The 19,276-nt window shown below is 31.8% G+C and overlaps 2 non-coding genes across 2 annotated transcripts; both read left to right on the forward strand.

The window, feature by feature from the left end:
• Positions 1 to 5,599: 5,599 nt before the first annotated feature.
• On the forward strand, positions 5,600 to 5,690 carry LOC131645303 (small nucleolar RNA SNORD96 family). The gene has a single exon (XR_009296933.1). It is a non-coding gene; the product is annotated as a small nucleolar RNA SNORD96 family (small nucleolar RNA).
• Positions 5,691 to 15,606: 9,916 nt separating this feature from the next.
• On the forward strand, positions 15,607 to 15,704 carry LOC131645306 (small nucleolar RNA SNORD96 family). Its single transcript, XR_009296936.1, has one exon. It is a non-coding gene; the product is annotated as a small nucleolar RNA SNORD96 family (small nucleolar RNA).
• The last annotated feature ends 3,572 nt before the right edge of the window (positions 15,705 to 19,276 follow it).

Genomic DNA, 19,276 nt, shown 5'->3' on the forward strand with positions numbered 1-19,276 from the left:
AAAGTCTACAAGCTAAAAGATTTCACGCATTCCAAGTTTCCTTCTAATGATTGCTTCTTTAATTAACTACGTTTTCTTATCTTAAAGGTTGTAAAGATCTTCTGGTAGACCATCTACTTTTAGTTGTTGAATGATTACATCTCTTTGTCTTTTCAAATTTCTTTTTCCTTCTTTGATATTCCTCCCACCCTTTCTTACGCATAATTTGATGTAATGATGTGTAAATTGTAGGTTGTCTGGTTCCTAATGAATTATGTCATTGATGTTACTTAATCTTGTTAATTTTGTTGTTATTGTAGTTGTTGTTCTCGAGCCCACGTGCATTTAACTTTACCCCTCGACATTTTAATAACCGAGGTGATAAGGGGTAATTTTTCATGACGCCCGTCGTTACCTCGCTTCCGTACCCGAGGTCAAACACATTTTGCGTCCAACCTTAGATGTGTTTTTTGTAGTAGTGTGAAAAGAAAGAAAACATATTTCAAGATTGACAAAAATTAGGAAGTCGAAAAGCAGCAAGAAGTCTGATTTGGGCGATTCTCATATTTCGAATTTGACCGGTTCAGTTTGCGGACCCGTTATTTAATGTTAGAATATTATTATATATATATATATATATATATATATATATATATATATATATATATATATATATATATATATATATATATATATATATATATATATATATAGTCTAAATTAATATAAAATATATTATAAGATATTTATAAAATTTTATTCTAATAATTAATGGATTGTGTTTGGGGCTTTGTTTGTTGGATTTTAACTATTATATATATGTATCTCTTCAGTTTTTTACAAGGTGACAGTCTTATAGTTTATAGAAAAAAGGTAGAGCAAAGGATTTAGGGTTTTTTCAAGGGAAAACTTTGAAAGACAAGGGCTTTGGGAAACCTTTGAAGTTATCTAAGGGGATTGGGAAACACTTGTCTACACCTTGGGGTTGTATGCTTATATTATTGAGAGTTGGAGAGGTTGGAAAACACTTGGGTAGAAAATAAGATTTTGTTCTTGAGCTTCTTCAGGGTTGTTATTGGAAAATTTGAAGGCGAAGGCTATTTTTTTAAACTCATTTGTAATCTCTTGTAACAACTTTTCTGACTATAGTAAATTAGAGAGCTGCTCTCTCCCCGAGAGTATATAGTTTTATCGAAATGGGTAAACAAACCTTTTGCTTTTTTCGCTTTTTTCTGTTATATTTTCTGCTTTTTGATTATTATTACCGAAGGCCATTTATTTTGGTTGCTACTGTTCTTTGCATCACATATCAAGTATTGCTACTAAACCTTATCATTGTCAAAACAAGTGACACCCACCGTAGGGCAAAGGGGTATTGTTTACAAGTGAGCATTATGGCTAAATAGGAGATTGCAAAAATTTTCAGAGACAAAGACAGTGATTTTAGTTTGTGAAAAGTGAAAATGCAAGCAATTTTAACTCAATAGAAATGTATTAAAGCTTTGAAGGGTGAGACATTGATGCCTACACGCCTAAGTAGAGAAGACCTATATGGTGGATAAGAACATAAGTACCATTATCTTGTGCCTCGGGGATAAAGTTCTAAGGGAATTCGCAAGAGAGCATGATGATTCTTCGATGTGGACAAAACTTGGATCATTGTATATGACCAAGTCTTTGGCTCACAGGTTGTGTCTGAAAGACTGAAACAATAACTCCACTCATTCCAAATGGTGGAGATAAAAATCCACAGATGAGCAACTAACATAATTTCACAAGATTATTTATGATCTTGAAAATATTGAAGTGGAGATTAATGTTTAGGACAAGACTCTACTCTTGTTGAGTTCATTATCCATATCATTTGAGAACTTTAAGAATACCATTCTTTATGGTAGGAAAGTACTATTACTTTTAATGAAGTCCAAATTATCACTGAGAGAAAATTGAATTAAGTTATTGACTATCTTAACTCGCAAAGAAAAGATATGGATACAAGGGTTGGTTATGCAAGGGGAAAGTATTAATACCCCTCACATTTGTGGTACTCCACCGAAATCTTTTGAAATGCTGCGTTTTTAGGCTAAAGGGTTAAAATTTGCAAAAGATTGATGAGATAAGAAAAGAACTTGTTTTTTATTTTTAGGTCTACTAAAAAAGATATCACATCTTGTGCCTACATACCCCTTCTGTGCAATAGGGAGGTAAGACATTTGTAGTTCTGCTCATAAAGAAACACAGAGATTTGTTTTGTTTAATTTTGATGGAAAAAACATTTCGTTGTCTTCGAGTGGAAAACACCAATTGTCATCCACAAGTATGAGGGAGTGTGTATTTGCATCATCTTGATACAAAGAGCTTTACTTGTATTTAATCAACAAGCATATCTCACATTCAAGTGGAAATTATTAACAACTGCAACCACAACTTAGAGACATAGGATTTGCATCACTGCAAAAATTGGACTAATGTTCTTCCTTTCTGAAAAGATTTAAAAAGAAAAAACGCTCAAAGACACAAAAAGAAAGTTTGATGATGTTTGTTTTTTTTAATATTTTTTGAAAGAGTTTGAATATGCTTTAGTGTTTTAGAATTTATTTAAGAAAAAAGTTTGAATTTCACTTGACAAAGTCAAGGTTTATTATGAAAGGTTTTAAGTTTAAAAACAATAAGGTTTTGAAAAAAACATAAGCTTTGAAAATTGAAGAATAAGGTAGGAGATGTAGAGACTATCCTAAAGCATAAAGACAAAGGACATGAAATAAAACATCTCATTATAAGGTAGCCCAAGAGAAATTCTTCGTGTGTGCAAGTGAACTAATCACAAGATGGAGCAAGCATTTGACATTGGTCAAAATAAACATTCCTTTCCCTTTGGATTTAGCCACAAGAAGCAATAAGCAAGCAAGGAAAATAATATGATCAAATGAGTCCAAAGCCTCAGATGAACCAAGTATTAGATAGAATTAAAGACCACAAGTGTTTCAGATGAACATTAAGACCACAAAGCATCAGATGAAATCCATAGTTCAAAAGTTCATCTGTTTATCAAGATAAGGGCCAAGTTCTCAGATGAATGTCTAAGGTCCAGATGAATTTGCAAGGTTTCAGATGCAACAATCTCCAAGCAAAGGGAAAGTCTAATCTAAGTCCGAAATGCCAAACTCCTCAAGCATGAGATAATCACATCAAGTCCACATAAGATTATAAAGAGTTTTTTAGTGGTTTGTCATATTTAGATGTTTTTGGTCTTTTGGCAAGTAAAGATATAACAATAAAGACAAAAAGCATAAACATAAAGACAAGAAATAAATGACATGAATGTAAACGAAAAAATGATAAAGAGCATTAATGTAAAAGTGTACATGGTAAATGTTAGCACAATAAATGATTAAGTTAGTGTTAATGATAAAATCAACCGAATCAGGATAATTTAGCGTTATGTTAAGCAATCGTAAGTGTACTTATGTATAAGTAGTACCTGTATAAGGTCGGTCAATAGCAATTTATGTACTATACTTGTTAGAGAAATGATAGAAAGCATTCTCCTAAAACAAAGTAGCACAAGTCAAAACAAAGCAAAGAAAAGAAGAAGAGAGGTGATCAAGCTTAAAGGCAATGGGATGAGATCATTATTTTAATCAAACTTCTTCAGAATACAATGAGATGAAACTTATCATTAATTCAATGTACCAAAAATAATTAAACGATCATTTAATGATAAGTTTGAAATGATGAAAGTTATTTCAATCAAAGTATCTATCCAAAGTCCACACGAGCAATATGAAACATCAATCTACCATAATTGATCAAGGTCAAATAAAGTCAAAACTAAACATCCATTAAAATAAAGAGAAAATGATTAAAAAGATTTTTAAAATGAATTAAAATAAAAATTATATGGAAAATTCAAAATATGCATCAAATGATCAAATAAAGGATCAAAAAAATTGTGAAAAATAAGAAGAAAAAAAACACTATGAGAAACAAGATCTCAAAAGTTGGATCCAAAAATATTTGAAAATGATGGAAAAATAAATTGTTAAAAGTATTTAAAAATAAAATAAGATTAAAATAAAAAGATATTAAAAAATCATTTTAACATTTTGAAAAGAAAAAAAACATATATGATAGAAAATATTTTTTGTGAAATTATGGAAAAAAATGGATAAAAAATTGTGGAAAATATTGGTTATATGATACTACTTAGTTGGTTAATCCTTGGTCGACCAACCCGATAGTGGATAGTTTTAAAATTACGGATTTGTCGAGTAGTAATGCTAACCAATGGAACTCAAACTTGATTTATACTATAGTTGGGGGCGGAAAAGTAACAAAGGTTCTCAATACCCCATTGTATGAAGTGGTCAAGGTGGATAAGTTAGTGTGAAAGTTTGAAAATAGTGGAAGGTTTTCTGTTCGTAGTGTGTATCGTTACTATATAAAAGATATTATTGATATCTCATATCTTAGAATTGGTGAGAAGTGAGAGCTGAGGATTAAAATTTTTTTGTAGCATTTATGCAGGAATTGTGTGCCAACTAGAATTAATATACAAAGACGTTCAGTATCCTACTCATTGTGGTGTATGTGGCGAAAGAGTTAAAGATGTTAAACATTTATTTTTTACATTGATAAAAAAATATTAACTGCCGCAAAAAAGTGGGTATGTGGTCTATGTTGTAGTGAAAGATAACATCTCTTTCGCTACAATAACTTTTTCTTTTTTTTGCAAGTATTAAACCAAGATCAATAGGCAATGTTCTTAATCATTTCGAAGAGTATTTATAAATGTAAGAACAATCAAATATGTAATCACATATAAGACTTCCCCGAATACTCAAATCTACAAAAATTATTTGATAATTTTTTTAATACTAATTAGTCTTAGTTGAGTATCAATATTGTTAATGTAAATAAATTTTTAAAAAAATTAATTTATTTTAATATAAAATAACATTGAAACATGATATAATATTAGATATTATTATTTCATTAAATAAAAGTATTGATAGCAACTAAATCTAAGGGTGTATATTCATAAAATTTGAAAAGTCGCGGAGCACTTAATTTGGATACGGGCCGGTATTGGTTGGATCAAAAGGGGTACGGAGCCCATAGATTTAAAACCTAGTTTCCAACTAGTATAAATCTGTAGTCACTGCTCTCTTCTCAAATCATCTTCTCCTCTATTAGGTTAGGGTTTTGTTCGGCACATGGATCTTGAGCCGCTGCATTCTCTTAGATTTATCATATCAATTTAGTGGTATATGGTTTGATTGTTTTCAATTGCGTATATTTAATTCTTTTAGATTTGGTTTGAGTTTGATCTGTTTTTGACGGGGGATTTTAATCCAAATCCCTAACTGTTGTGGAGGCAAACTGATATTGTGTTTGTATGACTCCAAGTAAACGTCGCATAACAATGTTAACTGATGTTGATGGTTTTCTCTTCTCGGAGAGAATTCCTCCGTCGGTACTTGTCTCATATTCCATCGCCTTGTGGAGCAGCGTCGCTGCCTTTACCTCTTGGGACTGGCCATGAGACACACATTTTTCTTTTGTTTTTAATAGTTTATTTAAATCAAAGGAAAATTTGCATACACATAAAATTGAGATATTGCCTATGATGATAACAATCACAAATTACCATCTTTCGGGACTTAATGGCTTTTTAGCCTTGCTGATATTTTTCTGCAATTCTGAGGCATTATCTCTTTCATATTTTAATTTTTGTTTGTTTTGTATTTTATTAATTAAATATTTGTTTTATTTAAACCGCTTAGATATAATCAAATTAAAAGTGTTTTTGTTATTTAACTGCCCAGTCTTTTAATTAGTGTATTGAAAGTTTTTTGGTGATGATTGTTTTATTTGTAATTAATTTTTTTTGGTTACAATGGAGGGCCTAAGCCCAAAACATACAAATTTAGTAGTTTGAAAGACAAATTTGACTGGAATTCTAAATTTTGTACTATGAACTTATTTTAAAAACTTAACTAATACTACATTAATTTAAATAAACATTTTTCAACTAATTTGAACTAATGTTTTAATAACTTTGTAAAATGTTTTAACACAATATGACTAGTTGTTTTTAAATATTACAATATCTTGGTCATTTTAAACAATTTTGTAATGTTTATCTTTTTAAATTAGTGTTTAAAACAATGTTGTAATATTTTAATAATTTTGTAAAATGGTTTAACCCTATTAGATAATTTTCTAAGGTTTTTCTTCTTTAAACAATATTATTCTACTAAACAAAATCAAAATTAAAGTAGAACATGAAAATTAAAGTATCTTTCCGTAATATTTAAATTAATATAATATGACTAACAATATTAAAACACACTATTTTACTAATTATATGACACAATGTAACTAATATATATAAAGACATCAATTTAAATTGAAAATATAAATACAAAAATGGACAAGAATAATCTCAATTCATTACCTCTATTACTCTAGAGTTTTAATTAAATAGAAAATTAAATTTAAAATAAATTAAAAATTCTACTCATTCAAATTATAAGTAATGATTTTTACATTCTTATTATGTAAAAAGAGATAACATCATGATAGAATATATGAGCAAAAGCAAAAGTTGGAGAAATAGTTTTTTTAAAACAATTTAATTATGAGCAAGAGTAAAAGTTAGAAACAACTTTTGCGGAAATGGTGTCCCGTTGTTGCGATACAGGAATAATAAAGTTCAAAGTTCAATGATATGAAATACACGACAAATATAGCAGTTCAAAGTTCAATGATAAGAAATACACGACAAATATAGCGGAAGAAATTATCGATACTATAGTGCATTGCTTGTGGATGAGGAAAAAGTACACGACAATGATTTAATTTAGACTTCCTAAACAATGATTATGATGTTGAAGCGTTCATTAACAATGACATTCACCAAAGATTCACTTGTTATTTTTCAAGTATGAGTGTGCATTTTAGAGATATTGGAAAGTTGATCAAGGCGATGAATTAGATCAAATTTTACAACCAACCATAACCGTACAATACTCACATTGTGAAGGAGTTTTTTTGTCAATCTCGCTGACACTACCAACTAGAAGGCTTAAAAGATAGTGATAGGAGTGAAAGTGTCTTATTCTAAAACAACCATTAACATGGTGTTCGGTTTGGGAAATGTTGAAGACACATACCAAATGGATTTGCGCTTAGTGTCCAAGGCGTGATACCAGTTTGTTAAGCACTCCTTGCATCCTAATGCTCATAATGTGATTGTGAACAAGCATCACTTCATCTAGTGACATCAATGTGGCAAAGATTATTGTGTAGGAAATCCAAGCATGTTTAAGAAGAAGGAAAGTATGGTGTACTTCCTTTGTCTGATCACTGCCCTTTGCAAGAGGCATGATGTGCCTCCAAAGGCTACTGATGAGGTGTGTCACCATCCAGTTGACAAGGCTGCAAACCACACCCCAATGAAGCCAAAAGGAAGAAGAAGGCAACTGGAGGCAAGGCGGGGATCGACAGTTGAAGAAACAAGTTTTGAAATGGACCATGTGTTGTGGAGGGTATTGTTGCAGATGCAGAAGGACCAAATGAATTTTTATAAATTTGAAAAAGATCAGTTTGAATGGTAGAAGAAAATCAACAATTGGAGCTATGGTGAAGATATGGTTGTACTAGTTTCCCAAATCACATATTGGAAGAACTAGAGGAAGAAGATGAAAAGGAGGACAAGGCTAAGGAGGTAAAGAAAATTGAAAAGAAGAAGGCAAGCAGCAAAAAAAGAATGTGTCCTCTAGGGCACAAGGAGAAACTGGCTCTGGTGTGCCCAACGAAGACAACATTGAAAAACCCAAAAAAAGTTCCAGGAAGGACAAAGAGCCAAAAAGGTGAAGACTGCTGAAGTGTCAGTGGTAGACAATCCTGAGAAGAATGTGGAAGACAATGAACCTAGTGATGAGGAAGAGTCTGGGGAAGATAATAAGACCCTTAATTAGTTGATGAAGGAAGCTGCAAAAAACAAGAGGTAGTTTTAGCAGAAGCATCTATAAGGATGCAAACTGAAAATAACAATGCTAAGGAATAAAGACTATGTGAAGAGGATGTCAAAAATGATGTGGAGGAAGTTGTAGAGGAAGAGCAGGAAGGAGGAAATGTTGCCGAGGAGGAGGAAGATTCTGCAGAAGACTCACACCAACCTGAGTCTGATGAAGAATCAGAGACTGAGAAGCGTGCTGATGTGACACCAGTTTTCACTTTGAAAAAAATAGAAAACATCTGTGAAGGAAAGCATCACTGCTCCCAATGTTTTAAAAACCGGACCGGACATCAAACCGGTGAGGGTACTGGGTCACTGGTTTATTGGTCAAACCACTGGGTCACTGGTCGAACCGCATGACTAAACCGGGTTAAACCGGACAACTCGGTTGAATAGACCGGTCGTTATAACAAAATTATATAAGTATAAAATATGTCGAACCGGATGATTTAGTCCCTACAAAATATAACTAGTACTTAAATTTTTTGAAAACATCATATTATTAAAAATTCACAAGTTCATAATTTAAATTCAAATTTTACACATAGGTATCACACACAATCAAATAGGACATAATTATAAAATATAAACAAAAGTTTAATTGCAACATAATTTAATTGAATAATTTATAACAAAATAATTCCATTGTCTACTAAATTTAATTTCAATAAAAGAAAAATTGTTTCAATGTTGGGATCTCCTTCTTCGATATCAAAATCACCTGTAACAAAATCAACCGCATCTACGATCATTTTTTTATTTTTTAATTTTAATTTTATTTTAATTTTTAATTAAAATAGTCAAAATGACATTATTTTAATTTTTTAAAATAAAAAAATGCATTTAAACCACCGGTTCACAAAAACCGCCGGTTTTCCCGGTTTTAGTGGTTTACACCGGTTTTGACCGGTTCACACCGGTTCAATGACATTCCCGATCCAGCTATTGAACCAGACCGGTTACCTGGCCGGTTCCCGGTTCGACCGGTCCGACCGGCCGGTCCGGTCCGGTTTTTAAAACACTGACTGCTCCTGCTAAGTCAAACCAGAAAAAAAGTGTTTGGCGAAGGCAACCTATCTAGAGGGGGAGGAGGGGTGAATAGACCCCTAATTAAAACTATTTGGTAAAAATATTGTTTTTAAATGTTGTAACTATGGACAACAGAAAACGCCCGGATCAAGTCGTCTAATCCGAACCGTTATCGTAAAACTCAGATATGCGTTAAAACCACCAAGATAGAAACGATAGTGAAAATCAATTGAATCGATATATTTCAACAATCAACACAATTCGTTTGAATTTAAACACGCATGTAATCTTTCTAACGAAATGATTAAGTGAAACAATCACTTGTTGTGTAGTCAATTTTGATCAGAATTTTCTTATGGTTTTTTTGATTTGAAATCTAATTACAATCACAAGAATTGTAATCCACTTAACAAAACAGTTTTGAAATGATATATAATTTATCTAATTGTATCGATTGCACAATTATCGAATTAAATAATTTGCTATTGAAAGTAAATGGGAGAGATACAACAAATACAATGTTATCATAGTAGATGTTATTCTCCTTGCTCTAATCCAGATCCTGTTGCATACCTTTTGTGCACATTCTTTTCAAGTTCAATAGTTTGAATACATCCAACTTTTAATAAGTTATTTAAAAGTTGATATCCCTTCTTTATTTAACTTGAAGCAAGAATGATTTTTTGCACTTGCAATCCATCATTGAGAACTTTTGCAAGATTTTTTAAGTTCCAAAATTTCATTATCTTGGGCAAATGTTATCAAGGAAAATACTTTCACAAGAAAAATATATAGTGGTGGATGTAGATATTTTGTTGTGGATTGATGTCTTGGCAATATCTTGAGCGTTGTTCCTTTAACAATGTAGGGTAGAGATTCGTTGTTGTAGTTGTGTAACATATTCCTTCGATTTTCTTAAAATCGAGGGGAAACGTATTTTCTATTTTAAATAGAAAAATAAAATAAAATAAAATAAGTAAGATCATTGATTTTAGAATAAAACCGAGTTGAATGATATCTATTTTTTTTATACATTACATTATTTACACAAAATATTTAAAAAAATTCCAAATTCATCATTGTCGCTGCAATTTCAGATTTTGTTGCATATATATTTTCAAAAGCTGAACAATCTTTTTTGTTTAACTTGGAAGAAGGAATGACTTTTTGTATTTGTAATCTATCATAAGAAACTTTTCCAACATTCTTTAACAGAGAGTTGTTCCAAAAATACAACATAAACACCATTATGTGAGATAGATTACAAGGGCAGAAAAAATATTTTGTTCAAGGATTCTGTCTTGCAATTCATCCTAAAGAATGATGCGTACTAGTTTGAGGCGACAACATAAAAGTTAGGATTATGGTAAAATCTATTTAACGAGTGCTTTTATAATAAAATTTGATTATGTTATCCCTTGGTTTTTAAGGAAATCGAAGGGTTAAATCATTTAATATTCACTTATAAACAAATAAAAACATGAACATCCTTAATTGAAATTCGAAGTGTGTTCTGATTTGTTTTTTCCTCGGTTTTATCAAAAACCAATGGAATATGTTGTTTTTATTTTTATAAAAAAGTAAAATATGGCACGACTTGACATAATATTTTGATTTTTTTCTGGCTAAGATGAAAGTTCCGTCATAAAAAAACGTTATTTGTTGTAGTGTTTTTTTTTCCAAAACATTTTGATTTTGGTATGATTTTTTTGGTTTTATTATAACTAAAAACCCGTACAAAGTGAGGCACCTTCAAGTGGTCTAACATTCATCGGTTTATAGGAAGAGGGCCAGACCCTCGTGACCACCCGTTGGTGTGACTTTATTTCTTCCAGAAACATCAATTCCGGAGCTCACATGTCTCTGGCATCATCTTAAGAGACGCATTTCCGCTCATTCTTCGGTAAATAAGTACAAATACAACATACAAATTCATGCATATAAGAGTTTAATATATGTGTTGGATAGGTTTTTTGAGAACAGTAGGTTCAAAGCAGGAGCATGATTCTCTTTCTCAACTTCCGCCATTATTTCCACCAACACCACTGGATTCATCGGAACAAGAATCTTCCACTACCTTAGCCGCTACCAGAAGAAGAAATTGCCACCACTTTCACCTCAAAATCCTCCACGGTAAAAAAACTTTCTAGCCATTGGGAAAGTTGGTTAACATGGGACGATGAAGAAGACAATTGTAATGGATTGCAAGGAAGACTATAAGAGAAAATGAAGCTAGCTCAGTCGTGAGTGTGAAGGTGGCGATGATTGAAGGCGGTAGATTGTGAGAAAAACGCAGCTCAACAGTGACATTACATACTTTCATCATCGCATACACAATACTGATTTGTTTTTATAATACAGAGTTATTGAGATTTATTGAAGCCCAACTTATGTAGAGTTTTTTTCTGTGTGTATGGTAGAAAAAGATTGTGTTTTCTATCTTAAACGTCACTAAATTTTTTTTTATAGGTTTTATATTTGGTCAAACATATGCGAAAAAAATTTCGGAGAATAAAACACATTTAAATAATAAAAGGTGTGGAAAAACAAAAAAAAACTCAAATTTTATATTTTTACGGTGACGTCTAAGATGAGGGAGCAATTAAATCATTTACCGATGTACCACCAATAATTTACCATTAGATTTATTACAATTATTTAACTGTTTTGATTTTTCAGAACCTAAAACGTATTAGGTAGATTTTTTCCACCCAATCTTATCCTTTATTTCAACAAAACTTTATAATACATATGAAAATTTAAAAAATCTGGAAAATCAACTATTGTTGGTGGTTTCAAATCTCCTTTTCTATTATACCTCTTAAAAATTGAAATAAAATGTCAAATTTAACATAACATGATTTTGTCCAATAGTAATTCTTATGTTGTTTATGTTTATGTTTTTTTACCTTTTCATTGTTGGTGTCTTTTATTTCAAACTCTACCAAAAAAATCATGAAAATTCTTATCAGTATTAATGTTGTGAGGGAGACACTGCTATAAGAGGGGGATGGTGAAAGAGTCAAGGAAATCAATTTATGTGTAACTATTCATAATGGATATTGATGTGGAGGAAAGTCCATTTATAAGAGAATAGTTGCATGTATAAGATCACAGCGGTTTCCGACAACGGCACAACATGCAACTGTTAGAGACCCGGCCTTCTTCCATTCCCATCAAAGCACCGCAATTCATGGGTGTTCTGAGGCACAACATTTTGTTCTTCCTTTCTCTATATTCTTCTTCTACCCCACTCTTTCCTTTATTTTACAGTTACAGACACAATATTATAAAGAAAACCTACCATTAAAATGAAGAAAAAAAAATCTTTAAAAATGCATTGAGTCTCAAAAAAGTGGAAAGGAGAAATTTATTTTAAGAATAATCATATAATTTTTCTTCATCTGAATTTGGAAGATGACAATGATAAGGGCAAAGAGGGGAGATGAAGATATGGAAAAAGATGAATAAGTGTTCAGAAGTAAGAATTCGGTGGAGGAGACATAAGTGTTATTTTTTTGTTTCAAACAAATCGGGACCTTTAAATTTTTTTTAAATAGATCTAAGGGTATATTATTAGTGGTTCATGAGTGAGGAATTTAATTTCTCCCTCATTTTAGAATCTACCATTTTTTATTCATTAATTTATTTAACGAAAAATCTATAATTTTTCTCGACATGTCTAGAATTTTTTTTTTTTAAACCAAAAAGAAGGATTATATTAATAATCAAAAAGAAAAGAAAACAAAGAAGACAAGAGGGGGGGCCAAAACCAAACCTCTTAAGAATAAAGCTTAAAGCGGGGGGTTCCCGTCTTGTCTAACAAGTATTCCGAATACATATCATTGTGTACAAAATTAAACCAAGTGAAAGCTTTGCTTTTAAGACCTATGTTAGCCAGAAAATCTGCGCAAAAATTGGCTTCACGAAAAATGTGCGTGATTCTAAAATCAATAGATAGCGTATAAGCTCGACACGTAAGCCAACGAGTAATGAATTTCCAAGGCACCAATTTAGAGTTCGAGAAAGCCTTCACAACCAAGAGACAATCAGTTTCTAACCATAATCTGTTCCAATTCATATCTTTGGCCTTTTAATTAGCAAGGATGGCAACCATGAATTCAGCTCGGACAACATTGCCAATGTTTAGGAAAGCACAAAAACTGGTAATGAAAGTTGCTGCATCATTTCTGAAAATGCCACCACAGGCAGCAAGAGAAGGAGAACCCGCAACAACTCCATCAATATTACACTTAATCCAATGCTTATTCGGCGGGCACCAAAGAACATTCTTAACCATGGCTGGAGGTCTTGGATGAAGAGTGATATCAAACTTCTTAAGAAAAGAGAAACTCTTTATGGAATTATCAGTCTTTTTGATGGACACATTCCCCACCATCCTAGCCTTAGCTTTGACAAGAGAAACACAAGTCTTCCAATGAACCATTTTGTTATCGAAACGAACCAAATTCCGAGATTGCCAAATTTGATAAATAATGAAAACAAAACTAGCCTTGATGACAGCCAATGCTTGATTGCTCCAAGACTCTTTTAAGATGCAGAGGCAATCATTTAAAGAAGTGATAGAAGCTGCAGATAAAACCTCACTGAACCAGCTCCAAATGCTAGCAGCAAAATGGCAATCGAAAAAAAGATGCTTAGAAGTCTCAACAGCTCCATTGCATAGAGAACACATGGAAGGAAAAGAGAGACCCCTAAGGATAAACTGATCATCCGTAGGAATTTTGTTGTGCATAAGCCTCCAAGTAGTCATAGAGTGAGCTTGAGCAGAGTCCAAATCCCAAGGGAAATCTGACCAAGATTCAGCAAACGAGTCCTTAGTTAACATCTTGTAGGCATGCTTGATGGATAAGTTACCATTTTCTTCAGGCTTCCAAATCAGCAAATCTTCAGAGTCAAGATCAGAGATGGAATAGTTGCTAATAGTGTTCATAAGAGAGGGGTAAGCTTGCAGAATATTGTCATGAATAGCCCAGGCATTATCCTTCCAGCAGTCCACCACTTTAGTGTTGATTTTATCATGAAATTTAGATGGGATGTTATACTTGTGAACCAGCTTTTCACCTGTCCAGTTATCGAGCCAAAAATCAATTTCCTTCCCATTACCTATAATCCACATACTGTTGTCCATCACCAGCTCATGCATATCTTTAAGACCTTTCCAAAGTGAAGATTTTATGGAGTAATTGAGCATTCTACCATTCTTCATCACCCTATTAGCCAAGAGAATAGCCCAGTCCTTGCTTTTGTTGAGGAACTGCCAGCAAAGAACCATGTTAGAGGCTTTGTTGTAGTGCTTTAAAGAGATTATGCCAAGTCCTCCCTTCCTAGTGCTAGAGTAGCATTTGTCCCAAGACACAGTCACCATCTTTTTCTTATCTATGTTTCCACTCCATATGAAATTTCTGGTCCAAGCTTCAATACTCTTGATGATGATGCTAGCTGGCCAATCATAGATAGTGATGTTGTGCACCATCATGCTTTGAATAACAGTTTTAACCATGAGCACTCTACCAGCCATTGATAAAAGATTTGCTTTCCAATTTGCCAGTTTAAGCTTAATCTTACCTGCAATGGATAAAAAATGATTAGCTTTTGGCTTGCCAACAAAGATGGGAACTCCCAAGTAATCAAAGGGAGGGGAGCCTAAGGAGAAGCCAATGATCTCAGCTAGCATGGTATATTTCAAACGTACAAAGTCTAGAACTTCAAATGTAAAAAAGTTTTTAATTTTTAAAAATATTTTACTTAAGTAAATAGCATATTTTGATATTTACATAAATTAAGATAAATTCATTAGTACTCATTACTTTTAGTTGAATATAATTTTTAATGTAAATAAATTTAAAAATCACTTTAAAATAAAATAACATTAAAATATGATATAATATTAAATATTAATAATTTATTGAAAAAAAATATTGATACCTCAATTAAATTTAAGAGTATATTTTCAACAAATTTATTTCAAGAATAGAGGTGGGAGCCGGGACATCAGGAAAAGTGGCGGAGGACTTAATTTGGGTATGGGCTGGCGTTGCTTGGACAAAACCCATTCACAGAACCAAAACCTAATTTCCAACTAGTATAAATTTGTCGTCACTGCTCTCCTCTTTGTCGTCATTCGCTTTATTCTCTTATTTTCAGAATTTGTAGATAGATTAATCAAATCAGTGTGATCGTTTGTACTAGTATTGTTTCAATTCATTTTATTAAACTTGATCACATTTGTTCGGATTGTTTTCAATTGTATATATTTTATTTTCTTCATCTCTTTTGACGGTGGGATTTTCCAAATCCCTCACTGGGGGCAAACTGAAATTGTGTTTGTATAACTCCAAGCAACCGTCATAGAACAATGTTTACTGACGTTGATGGTTTTCTCTTTTCGGAGAGGATTCCTCCGTCGGTACTTGTCTCATATTCCATTGCCTTGTTGAGCAGCGTTGTTGCCTTTACATCTTGGGATTGGCCATGAGACACACATTTTCCCATAATTTTTTTCACTTTTTTCGATGATTGATTTACGCTAAATGCAATATTGGAAACACAAGCCTGTGATGATAACATATTAACAATCTCAAGTTACCATCTTTTGGGACTTAATGGCCTTTTGCCTTGCTGATATTATTCTGCAATTCTGAGGCTTCATCCTATGTGTTTTATTTATATTTAATATATTTAACCAAACTTTTAAATTATTTGCAGCTCAATGTTTTGAATATATGCTTTTTTTACCAATTTCACACTCATGTGTGTTATTCATTCACAATTCACACTCTTTTGTGCCACATTGTTCATCATCCACACAATTCAAAATGTGATTTAGGAAGTTGTAAAGTTTTTTGGATTTTATTTTGAAAGTTAATTTTCTTCGTAATAATGATTTGGACCGAAGCAGCATTCTAGAGCAAAACAATTTGGAACTCTTGTTGTGAATGTTCATTGTTTGCAATTAGGGTTTAATCTATAACAAGCACTTTTTTTAAATATTTGGTAACTATTGATTTTAATATAATTTTGAAATAATATATTTAATTATTTATTAATTTAAAAATAATTAAATTGAATTTAAAATAAATTTAAATATTTAAAATTGACATAATATTTAAGAGTTAATATGAATATTTATTTTAATAAATATTCATATTAACTAAAAGATTTTAATTCTATTTTATATTAAAATTTTAAATTATATTATATTGTCAGATTTAATTAGTTTTAAAGTATAATAAAAGCAGTAGTTAAAATGAAAATATTCATAGTTTTTTAAGCTCAAATTGGTTCTTTAAATGTTTTATGTCTACTGCATAAGAAAAAAAGGGTTTATAAATGTTTTAATCTAGTTACTGCTTCATCTCTTTTAATTAAAATGGTATAGTTTCAGGAACTTCATTTTTAAGGAATCATCGTGATAATCATTCTCTTATTAATAAATGGAAAAGGAAATAAAGATATCTCTTAATCTCATTCACTTATAATTTGTTACAGAGGAGTAAAGCACAATCACTAATAAATAAAAATAGTTTGATTAAAGTAAAATATTTGTATATATTCTTGCCATAATTTAAATGACATTTCATTGACATACCAAATTTGTATCATTTTGAGTTGTCACAATTGTCTGAACATTATTAATATGTTAGTTGGAATTTTCGACAACGTCAAAAAGTCTAATAAAAATCAAGAAGCTATTCTCAGTCGAATAAGATAAAAACTGAAAAAATGAATCTGACAAAATAAAAGTCACTAGAATATTCATACTTCCTAATAGATATGTTAGATACAGTCTTCTTACTCCTTTTAAAACTCATTCATTTTAATAGATTTAAAGTTATTAAAATGAATAATCTTATTAGCAGATAGGTTTTCATTCTATTTTATATTAAAATTTTAAATTATATTGTATTGTCAGTTTTAATTAGTTTTAAAGTAATAAAAGCATTATTTAAAATGAATATTTTCATATTTTTTTAAACTGTTATATGGTTTGTATGTTGCATAAGAAAAAAAAGGTCTATACATGTTTTAATCTAGTTCCTGCTTCATCTCTTTTAATTTAAATGGGTATAGTTTTAGTAACTTTATTTTTATGGATCAATAAATGATTAATACATATTATATATGAAAATATAATTAGATATATTATCAAAGTGACGATCCATCGGACAAACTCACTTTTTTGAAATAGTTTCATATAATTGGAAAGCTCCAGTATATAATATAACCCCATGCTCAAAGTTTCCAAAAAGTGATATGCATTTGGAGTTGAATTGTAGAGATTTGTATGCTGAGATAGTACATTCTATCGCGTCTGTCTAATAATTTGAGTGCTCTACCAGTGACTTATAAGATCAAAGAAGGAAGATTTTGGCTAGCCTATCAGCCAGGACTTTTGAAATGATTTTGAATTTGAAATTGACCATGGCTATTGGTCTATAATGGCTTAAGGTGTCTCATGTTTGCAGTGTTGGACTTGGGAAGGAGCACCACGTTGTTGGAGTTCATGTTGGGAATTCGATGACAGCATTTCATACATCCAATTTGACAATTTGACAGTGAGCATATTATTGATGTTTTCATTGATGATGAGGTGAGGGATCACTTCATCAATGAGGACATTGTCCTTGGTTATAGGTGATTTGATAAAATGAGATTTATAGTAGTTGATAACATTGAGGTTACTTCATCAATGAGGACATTGTCCTTGGTTATAGGTGATTTGATAAAATGAGATTTATAGTAGTTGATAACATTGAGGTTACTTCATCAATGAGGTCATTGTCCTTGGTTATAGGTGATTTGATAAAATGAGATTTATAGTAGTTGATAACATTGAGGTTACTTCATCAATGAGGCCATTGTCCTTGGTTATAGGTGATTTGATAAAATGAGATTTATAGTAGTTGATAACATTGAGGTTCTGTTAGGGTCAGTTTCAATGAGTCCATCAATTCTAAGAGAAGCCATCTTCTTGTAGGATTGTTTCATGATAGCAGTTGATTTGTGAAAGAAAGTAGTATTTCTGTCTCCTTCCCTATGCCACTTGGTTTTTGCCTACTCTTTCCAAAAGAGTTCCTCCATGGAAAGAGCATGCTCAAGATCAATTTTAGCTTGTTTTTCCTCATTCAAACTGGCTTCAGAGGGACCATGATCATTGATATGTACTTGAATCTTGTCAAGCTTAGAATTTGCCATCTTAACACTATCAAGTATATTTCCAAAATTGTTTTATTCCAAATTTTTGGTTCTTCTTTTAACATTTAAGTTTTGTGCTTAGAGTGTACATAGAATATCCAAAATTTTGGATGTTTCAAATGTTTTGAATTAATTTGGAACTATCTTTGTGGGTGGCCCATATTTTCAAAATTTTGAAGTTAGAGTGATACCCGAGATCTTGAAAGTCCAAAAGCAAAGGATGATGGTCTAATATGACTTTAGTGAGAGTTGAACAAGATAGGGTGGAACAAGCTGCAATTCACTCCCGGCTACAAATATGTCTATTTTTTCAGTGTATTGGGTGCCTTGTTTACCATTTTCCCAAGTGAACCAAGAACCTTTGTTTAGTAAGTGGATGAGGTTTAGGGAATTAGACTAATGGTGGAAATATTCCATTGAGATTTTAGCAGGTGTGTGTGAGCCTCTATGCTCATGTGATCCAATTATGCAATTGAAGTCACCAATACAACTCCTAGGAATAATGAGAGCAAACTTGATTTAAGTAAGGTTTGACCAAAGCTCCCTTCTATTTATGTAATCAGTTGAAGCACAAACACCACTAATAGAAAAATTCTTGTTGTTATCTTTAAAAGTAAAAGTGACTTGTTGATCATCATAGTTCACCAATGTAGGGTCAATGTGATGGGCACATAGATACCAAATGTTGGGAAGGAGATTCGTTCTAATGTTGGTAGCAAACAACTCCAGGCCCAATCTATGGAACCAATTAGCAAAAAGCTTAGAAAAATCCTTCCATGGCTCTACAATGATGCATAAGTCAGGTTTGTAACTCTTAATTACCCTTTTAAGGGCCAATCTTGTAGGGGAGTTTGCAAAACCCTTTACATTCTAGTAGATGCAGATCATTTTCTATGGCTGGAAGTCCTAACTTTTTAACCTGGTGCCATAAGTGATTTTGTGATTCTTTGTTTTTTCCTAGGGGAAACTTTGGTGAAAGGTTCATCAAGACTTAACTCAGCTTGAAAAGAATGTGGTGTATTG

The sequence above is a fragment of the Vicia villosa genome, linkage group LG1 (genome assembly GCF_029867415.1).
Source record: "Vicia villosa cultivar HV-30 ecotype Madison, WI linkage group LG1, Vvil1.0, whole genome shotgun sequence".
In the NCBI taxonomy this organism is placed as follows: Eukaryota; Viridiplantae; Streptophyta; class Magnoliopsida; order Fabales; family Fabaceae; genus Vicia; species Vicia villosa.